General features: G+C 43.6%; 1 protein-coding gene across 1 annotated transcript in view; it reads right to left on the reverse strand.

The window, feature by feature from the left end:
• bcl11aa (BCL11 transcription factor A a) overlaps positions 1-10,000 on the reverse strand; it is a 66,031-nt gene that overhangs the window by 24,219 nt on the left and 31,812 nt on the right. The window lies entirely within an intron of this gene.

Here is a 10,000-nt window from a genome sequence, read left to right on the forward strand (position 1 = left end):
CCAAATCTTCATGCCCCGCTTTTGAGTGCATTTGTGGCCTAACCCTAAACCTACATGGTGTTATTTCAAAGGAGACGGTGGAAAGAGAGGCGGAAAGGAGTCTGATCACGGCGAAACGTCAGCTAAAGACCGATTTTTTTTTTTTTTTTTAGGTCAAACTTCAATCATGCATACAGCACGCTGCATATGAGTGCAGCTGCATTTTATAAATTTCAACAAGAGAGCATGAGAAAGACACACGGAGGGGAAACAACAAGGTCAAATAAATTTAAAAAAAAGAAGACAACAGCAAATTAATCACTGCCCTGAAGTCGATAAGACAGTAAGACTGGATAAAAAAATAAAGATAATAGGCCCATGAATAGAAAATCAAGAGTGCAATATAATTAAATTCAGGTAAGAATGAAAATAAAAGGGCGTCCATGTGAAATCCATGATAAAAACACACATTGTGAGAGTTCCTGTGTGGCAGATTGCTGCTATACTTTGATATAATTTGAATTTTTGTGTGTTTAATGGCAGATTTGTATGCACTTATAGGCAGATGTGTGTATTTGTATTCACAGACAATATTATGTCCATAGTATATATACACAGGTATGACTCCCTCTGCCTCTTTTCACCGCTCGAACACTAACGACACCAGGCGAAGTGATAATTGGCTCCATGCTAACTCCGAAGCTAAGTCATTTTAAATGACATGTAGCATCTGGCAGCTTTGTATCGGAGATTTATTAAATATTCATGGAACATGATACAAAAATAACATAGTGTTTCGCGCTGCCAGGGACTACTTCCTCTGTTTCCACGGGGGGAGTGAACGTGGCTGATTACTGCGCAGCGGATGAATACGCCCCGCTAAAGTAGATCCCAAAAATAAACCTGGCTCCATCCGCTATATTATCTAATGCTAGTGATTAATTGTGAATAATATGAATCCAAATAATATTGCACAACGTCTTATGACTAAAAGTTCTTGCTTTGGATAATAGTCGTTGCCTGTGGGTGATTCTGGTGTCAGTCTTCCAAAAATCATATTTTAAAAGTTAGAAATCGTGCAAAATCTGTTGCAGGAGTTCATTTAAAGTACAAGATGGAGAATACTGCAGTGTTGTGGGTTCAGTTTGCTGTTACTGTGAGTGTGTGTGTGTGTGTGTGTGTGTGTGTGTGTGTGTGTGTGGGCGCGCCGGTAACTGGTCAACAACCTGCAGCGGCATATGGCAGCAGGCACAACATCACTGGATAAAAGACGTGTAAGTGACATGAAAGGCGCGTGTGTTTGTGTGCAAAGTGGTATTCATTTCTGCACGCACGCACACACACACACACACACACACACACACAGAAAGAGACATGTGCCTGGGGCCTGGCCACCAGCACGGGACAAAAAGGCCAGTAAATAATTAAGAAGTGTGAAAAGCTATGAGAGAGAGAGAGAGAGAGAGAGAGAGAGAGAGAGAGAGAGAGAGAGAGAGAGAGAGAGGGCGGTGGGCAGTGAATATGGCTGTGAATGTGTGTGTGTGTGTGTGTGTGTGTGTGTGTGTGTGTGTGTTGACGTGCTGAAGCGACTTGTCGATTCATTGATGGGTCGATCAGCGGAAAATTAAATTCTGATAACTGACAAATTGTTGTTTTTTTTTCATTTATCAGGTGAGATTTGCTGCACAAAATCACTTTGGGCTCCACAGAAGTTAAAGGTTGCTCGTTTCGTCTCCATATAATCACAAAAAAATGAAATATTTGAGTCTGTGTGTTTTTGTGTGGGCTGCCGGTCAGACGAAGGAAGCAATTTTAAAACCACATTTGCTTTCCAGTCACTTGGATCATTTATTTATCGTTATTTGTGTCCGTTCATAGTCAAAAAAAACCCCCAAAAAAACAGTAAATTATGTAAAAATGAAGATATCTGCAGCCATAGTATGTTGTGTTTGTATGATCATGTGTACAATATGTATGTAAAATTGTTTACATGTGTTGAAGTCGCATGAGTGATTGTCTGACCTGTGTGTGTGTGTGTGTGTGTGTGTGTGTGTCAGTTTTTGTGTGTGTGTGTGTGTTTCCAGAGATGCTCCATTAGCGATTTGGAGAGTGGTGCAGGGGGCCTGGCATTCCCATCAGGCCGAGCGAGGCCTAAGTGCTGCACCACACACACACACACACACACACACACACACACACATACACACGCACACTCCCAAACCCCAACCGACCCCGCCCTCATGGGCACAGCCTGGGATGCCCCCCCCCCTCCTCCTCCTCCCACCTTACACACACACACACACACACACACTCACACATACACCAACACCACCCATCCTTCACCCATCCACCCACCCCTGAGCCCACCTAGGACGGCCTTGCAGCGCCTCTCAGCCGGGCCCAAAACACCACACACACACTCACACACACACACACACACACACACACACACAGCCATGGGCACACACACTCATGGTCCACTAATGACCAAACCCAAACAGCTCCCAAACAACTCTGAAGAGCTATTAGGAGAGGGCATTTTGATGGGGAAGTGATTTTTTTATATGCCATTAAAAGCCATGGATAAAATGGGCGTTCGCGTAAATACAGCCACAGGTCGGAAGGGGATAGCCAAACAGGGATAATTGAGAAACCATACTTCCCCCCTGAGATAAAGGTAGAGGAGTGTCCAAATGTTGCTCTCTATCAAAGCGAGGAGGGTATCTGAGGTAAGTAACAAAGAGCAGCTTTGTCTCGTTTCCGGTTCGCTTCCCTTTTTTTTTCCCTCTCCCCCCCCAATGTGTTTTCCACATTTCGCGACAATTTTTTATTTTTTATTATTTTTTTCCCCCCCTCCTTTGCTCATTATGTCGATCTGCGCTGTCCGGGGACATGCTTTTCACATTACATGTCCTTTTTTTCAAATAGATTTCTGCACATGCTTTGGACATCTTGTGGCTTTTGGGAATTTTTTTTTTTTTTTTTTTTTTTTTGCACATGCTTTCCATATTTTTGTCCTTTTTTCAGAGGTTTTTTTTGTTGTTGCTCTTTACTCAGCCTATTTTTTTTTTTTTTCTTTTTTTTTTTTTTAGCATGTTTCGGGACATGCTTTTTGCATTTTATGTCCTTTTGGACAGTTTTAAAGACATTCCCCTCTGCCTCTCCAAACTTTTGGGACACTGGGTAATGTTTAATGCTCTTGATATTTTATCTTTTTTTTTTTTTTTTTTTTTTTGCACATGCTTTCCATATTTTGCCTCTTTCAAGTTTTCTGCTTGTGCTCTCTCTACCATGTTTTTTTTTTTTTTTTTTTTTTTTAATATTATTATTTTTAGCATTTTGGGACACAGATTTTGTACTTGCAGTCCTTTCCTGCAGCTTTTTGGACGCGCTTTAGACGTCTCGTGTCTCTTTCGAAATGTTTTCTGCTCGTGCTTCCAATCTGCACCGCCTTTGAAAGCGTTTGGGACATGCTTTTCACTGGGCTATATTTCAGATACACTCTTGACATTTCATCATTGAAAGTTCTTTTTTTTTTTTTTTTGGAAAATCCTATCCATATTTTGTCTTTTTTTTTTTAAAGTTGGGAACATTCATCTCAAGTTATGTCCTCTGAGACCGACTTTGACTTTTTGTGTCTTTTTGAAAAACTTTTGGAGGCTTTCCTACAATCTCAAAGTGTCACCTGGGAGTGCGGGCCACAGTGAGCAAAATTGAAACGGTTAAGGCTCGAGTCGAGGCCTTTTCTCTGCATTTTTGCCCAAAAGCATGCGGGCAGGGAGGCGGCGGAGGCTTCCAGGGTAAACAGGCTGCGCTCCTCGAGCCGGGAGCGCTGGGAATCACGTCAGTTCAGGTCCAGACATGATTTAGAGCCGCAAACGTACTGACGCAACTTTTTCCTAGAAGGAGACGGTAGGCTTGGCATACCTGTTTCACCCCACCGCTCCTCCTCCTCCTCCTCCACCTCCTCCTTATCCTCCTTTCCTCCCTTTCTTTTCCCTTTCACAATTCAGTCTTTTTCTCCCTTCTCGCTCTCTTTCTTTCCGAGAAGAAAAGGCAGAGAGAGGCAAAACATAAACATCACTCATCGAGTAAACACGCCCACACACACAGATACATGCACAGAAAAAAGAACACACACACGCGCATGCACACACACACACACACAGGATAAGGCAGGCAGGCCTGTCTCAGCCATAGACCGATATTACAATTTCACAGCAGGCCTCACACACCGGGACGGGGAGGATAGACAGTAGTGGAATATGTTCAGACAAGCACACACACACACACACACACACACACACACACACACACACACACACACACACACACACCTCTGTCTCATCCTAAAATCACAAAAACAAAAAAAAAAAAAAAGTCATTCACAACTCAACAGTCTGTGCCAGGAGAATGAACGCACCAAAATGAGCAGAAGTGAGAACATACAGACATCCTGGTGGCCTGACACACACACACACACACACACGAACGCACACACACACACACATTTACCGTACAATATCTTTCTACTCCTCATTAGCTCTTAATAACCCACAAGGCCATCATATTCACGCCGGCTGTTAGGGAGTCTTTAGAAAAACGCTTCCTGATGAGAAGGTCGCTCAGCCTATTAGAAAGCCCGTCAGCCTCCGCCGCTCTAAATCCTGCCGCGCCCGGAGAGGCCACAGGGGGAAAAAATTAGATTTCGAGGCCGCAATTTACCACATCGAGGGCACGAGATGGTGTTGCATGAAGACGAGACAGACCTCGTTTCCTCGTTTTGGAGAATCGGAGCGCTCGCCGTCACGGAGTCAAGAGAAAACGCTCGTGATGCAAGCGGTTATCGATTAAAGGGCTCTGATGTCGTCGATATGCAAATTCGGGGGCTTATTTGAGACTTGGAGGCGCACAACTGCACATCTCAGAGAAGGAAGGAGGGAGGACACAGAGTTTTTTTTGCAGGACGGGCCGTTGGTCGGCTCTCCAGAGTCATTCCCGTGTCCCGTGCCGACGCTTTGCAAGGCACGCCTCTGTCACACTGCAAAAACAAACCAAGATTATTTGTCTTATTTCAAGTCAAAAATGTCTTATTACTAGTCAAAATATCTCATTACACTTAAAATAAGACATGATCACCTCAGAAGTAACTTGTTTTTAGACAATTGTCTCTTGTTTCAAGTGAAAATTTGCTTGTTTCATTGGCAAAATTTGTTTCTTGTTTCTAGCTAATTTTCACTTATTTCAAGTGAATTTTTCACTTTTTCCACTGGCAAATTTTGCCAATGAAACAAGCAAAATTTTCACTTGTTTCAAGCAAATTTTCACTTGAAACAAGAGACAATTGTCTAAAAACAAGTTACTTCTGAGGTGATCATGTCTTATTTTAAGTGTAATGAGATATTTTGACTAGTAATAAGACATTTTTGACAAGACAAATAATCTCGGTAAGATTTTGAGTTTTTGCAGTGCAGAACCGGTTCCTAACTAACTAAACTAAACACCCCGAGCCCTGAGGAACCGTCAGGAGGAGCCAGCAGGGCCGCTGATCTGCCTCTACACACACACACACACACACACACACACACACACACCTTATCATCAGCAAAGTGAAGCAAACAGCAGAACAATGGGAAGTGCAAGCCGGACAAAACGAAGAGCAGAGTTTGGAGGGAGGAGCGTTTTCAGCCGCTCAGACCCTCGGACCGTCGGAAACGAAAACGGCGAAACCAATCAAGCGAGACGACTAAACGATTATTTTTTTCTTTCCTCATTAACGACACACGCCTCGCGGTTTGAGGAAAGAGAAGGAAACAAAAGCCAATCCCTGAGTTTCATGTTTTGGCGGCTCCCGCCTTCCAGAGCGCTGCAGGTTCTCCTGAGGGCCGTCCCTCTGCGTCATATTTCACACTAATTTAACCGTTAATCTCCAAACATCGACATCGCATGACACTTGTATCTTTGTGCACGCTTTTTTTTTTTTTTTTTTAATATTTATATTCACTTTGTAACAACAAAACACACTCCGCCCCTGCAGGACGGACGCGGTGAAATCCTGCTCCACCTTTTGTTGAAGAGTTTTTTTTTTTTCGACCGCTACGTTTCTTCTTCCTCCAGCCGTGCTACCTGTACACCCCCCTCCACACACACACACACACACACACACACACACCCGTCTCTCTCTCTCTCTCTCTGTTTGTCTGTCTGTCTCTCACTCTCCCACTCCCTGCAGCTGAGTCCTGTAAATCAAGTTGAAACATAGCTCTGTGTGTGTGTGTGTGTGTGTGTGTGTGTGTGTTGCCTACGAACCGCTGCCAAAAAATGTGTCCCGACTGCCCCCCTCCACCACACACACACACACACACACACACACACACCACCCCTCCCCTTCCCTATACAGTATGTCTGCCTATAGGAGGAGGAACAGCCAGAGGGGTCGGAGGTGTGTGTGTGTGTGTGTGTGTGTGTGTGTGTGGGATTAAGTTTTGTTCTATCTGTTAGGGTCATATGGGTCGAAGGAACATATAGACGCTTATCTCAACCGGCTCAGGCCAAAAAAACTGAGCCGCCGCAGTTTTTTGTTTTTTGTGTTTATTTTTGTGAAGAAGAAGGCGAAGAAAGAAAGAAAGAAAGAAAGAAAGAAAGAAAGAAAGAAAGAAAGGGAGGAAGGAAGAAGGGTCTGTAGGAGGTGTGTGTGGGAGTGTGTTCAGTAACAAACTGTGCTGAAAAATGAACGTACAAACTGTGTGTGTGTGTGTGAGAGAGAGAGAGAGAGAGGCACAGGCTTTCCTGATGCTTCAGATTAACTAAACCTAATGATTATTTTTAATGCATCAATATTTTTTTAATCAATCAGTCATTTAGTGTATAAAGTGTGAAAACAGTGAAGGTGTGATCAGAGCCCAGTCTGACCAGCAGCCAGAACACATCCCAGTCAGCTGATCAATCGATTAATTGGCCAATAATTTAGCACCACGTCATTATTGAGCCTCCTGCTGCAGTTAATCTTAAACTGATTTTATTCATGTCATTCAGGTGTATGCATCAGAGATCAATAATTCAATTTTCCAGGAACACGGAGGCACAGCAGGACAGATTAAGGCACTAAAACCAAGAAAATGACACTCAACACAAACACAACTGATTCAGCTGGAGGTGGGCACTGCAAAAAAAAAAAAAAATCTCAGATTAACAAGTCAGCCTGGGTCATCTTCAGCGTTAAAATCTTGTTTTTCTTCCAAACAATCGGCCAGAGGGATGAGATAATCCCACTCGTCTCCGACTTGTTTCCAGAATTTTTCTTGAATCAATCATTTTCTTGATCCTAGTAGCTTTTTTTTTTCGACTTATTTATCTCAGTTCCCTACAAAAAAAAAAAAAAAAAAAACGAGAACCTGCACTGACGACAAGTGGGATTATCTCATCTCACTGGAAGATTTTTTTTTTTTTTTTTTTTTTTTTTGGTGTTATTGGAGGAAAATCAGATCTTTAAGACTCACTTTGAGACTACATGACTTGTTAAAGTGCAGATATTTTTTTTTTTCCCACTCGTCTCCAACTTATTTCCAGAATTTTCTTGAATCAAGCATCATTTTCTTGATCCTAGTGGCTTTTTTTTCGACGTATTTATCTCTGTTCCTTAAAAAAAAAAAAAAAAAAAAAACGGGAACCTGCACTGACAACAAGTGGGATTATCTCATCTCACTGGAAGATTTTTTTTTTTTTTTTTTTTGGTGTTATTGGAGGAAATTTTTAAGACTCACTTTGAGACTACATGACTTGTTAAAGTGCAGATATTTTTTTTTTTTTTTTTGCAGCGCGGTGCTAAACGAGTGGAGCGATCAGAGGCATCCCACGTCTTAATTAAAATCTGATTTCGGGAGCGCTGACCCCCCCCCCCCCCCTCACGGCGTCTCCTAAAACGCTCCCGTCCAGCCCGTCAGAGCGAGCGTGAACCTCTTGCTCCGGTCATTAGCGGCGTGTTTATCACAGCCCGGTGATAAACACCGTCAGCGCTCGTATTTTACATTCTCCTGCCGCGAACGATCCAATTATGACGGAAGGGAGCCGCGGTTTGTCTTTTGAGCCGTCGCCGCCCCGCCAAACGCGCTCGCCGCCTCGAGGCCGACAGACGGCAAACGAGCACGCCGCCGGCTCCCGCTCACAGCGCCCGCCGCAAAAACCCAAAGTCACAAAAAGGCAACAGCGAGACGCCAATTTTATCCCGGCGCCTGCGTTACAGACTTCATATCCTTTGGTAATCTTTGCAGGAAGAGTGTGTGAGAGAAGTGTGTGTGTGTGTGTGTGTGAGAGACAGAGAGAGAGAGAGAGAGAGAGAGAGAGAGAGAGGAGGGAAAGTGTCAAAAGCATGCCATATTTAGGCCAGGCTCACACACACAGCAGAGACTCGGGCTAACTGTTGCTTTTTACACCTCGCACCGACTCTTTCTACCATCTGCTGCCCCCTCTCTCCCTCTCTCTCTCTCTCTCTCTACATCTCCCTGTGTGGCTCTATGTCGCTCGCCCTTTCTATTTCTCTCTCTCTCTCTCTGATAAGGGCCTCGGGTGTGACCTCCCACCACCAAAACCCTCTCCGCACGTCCGCCGTCGGCCCCGTTTGAGTTTAATTTTATCCTGTTTCTCGTCAGGAGGAGTGTGATATCGGTCATTTGTAGTGTGTGTGTGTGTGTGTGTGTGTGTGTGTGTGTGAGTGAGGAAAGTGGTGGCTGCAAAAAAAAAAAAAAAAAAAAAAAAAAAAACAAGGCGAGGAGAATCTTTCTCATGGTCGGCGGGTAAATTTAGAAATTTAGACTAGACGGCCTGCGCATAGAATGCAAACCACCATGACTCACACACACACACACACACACACATAGGAAGGGTGTGCACATAGACACACACACACACACAGACACACTTACTCATACACAGACTAGAATCAGTCTCATCATCGACAGACGCAAAGACGTTCCACTCCGGTGATCCTTCGTGTCTCTCACTACCTGTTTCTGTCAGGCTGGCAGGTGTGTGTGTGTGTGTGTGCGTGTGCGTGCACGTGCGCGTGCGTGCATGTAAAGCATGTGTGAAAGAGGAACTGGCTGCTATGTGTGATCCTGTCTTGGCGGGGCAGGTGTTGACACGCCCTGTTACAGTTGATCTTGCAGCGATGAGTTCAATTACCTCGGCGAGAATGGGAAATTCAGATTGTCTAGTGTCCGTTGGTGAGAGGTTATTCTCTTTGAGAGCGAACAGTTAACAGATTACCTTCAAAAAACATAATAAACAGCTGACATCTCATGGAATATTCTCCTTCTGATAGTTATTGTGATAATCTGAGAGGTGAGATTGTAAATTTCATACTTTTGAGGAGGTTGTTTATTGTTTATTACCGTTTATTGTACCGTGCTGCACATTATATACTATTATCCCATTCGCTTAACGTCATTTAGTCTCATCCTCAGTGATTAAATGTTGTTTTTCTTCAAACTAGATTAAAAATATATATATACGCAAGTGGGATGATGATAATCCCACGTTTCCAATGCAGTTTCAGTTCATCAGAATATTATTAAAATTGCAATATGGCCAAAAAGTCCAATATCCGAATCACAGATCTGCAGTTTTTCTGAAAAAAAGTGAAACGTGTGACAAAAATGTTGCTGTAAAAAAAGTATTATGATGCTACAGAGACGCCCCGACATACAAAATGTGTTTTCCAGACAGAAGACGTCAGAAAAACATGTTTGTTGATGAAATGTAACGCAAAAAAAAAAAAAAAAAAAAAAACTAAAATCTTGAATCACGTCACAATCGCAGTAGCTGCTAATCCCCAAAGTAATCCCATATGCTCTCCTAACAGATCATTCGCAAAACCCAACCCCAAAAATAAAGCATCACACACACACACTCCTCCCTCTCTGGCTGCACTGAGCTTCACCTGTAGCACCTGAACGCACCGCTCCAGCTCGTTAGCGGCGGCGGAGCTGAGCCGGACGCCCGGCGGCTAAAAACACGAGCATCA

This window comes from Myripristis murdjan, chromosome 15 (genome assembly GCF_902150065.1).
Source record: "Myripristis murdjan chromosome 15, fMyrMur1.1, whole genome shotgun sequence".
NCBI classification, from domain to species: Eukaryota; Metazoa; Chordata; class Actinopteri; order Holocentriformes; family Holocentridae; genus Myripristis; species Myripristis murdjan.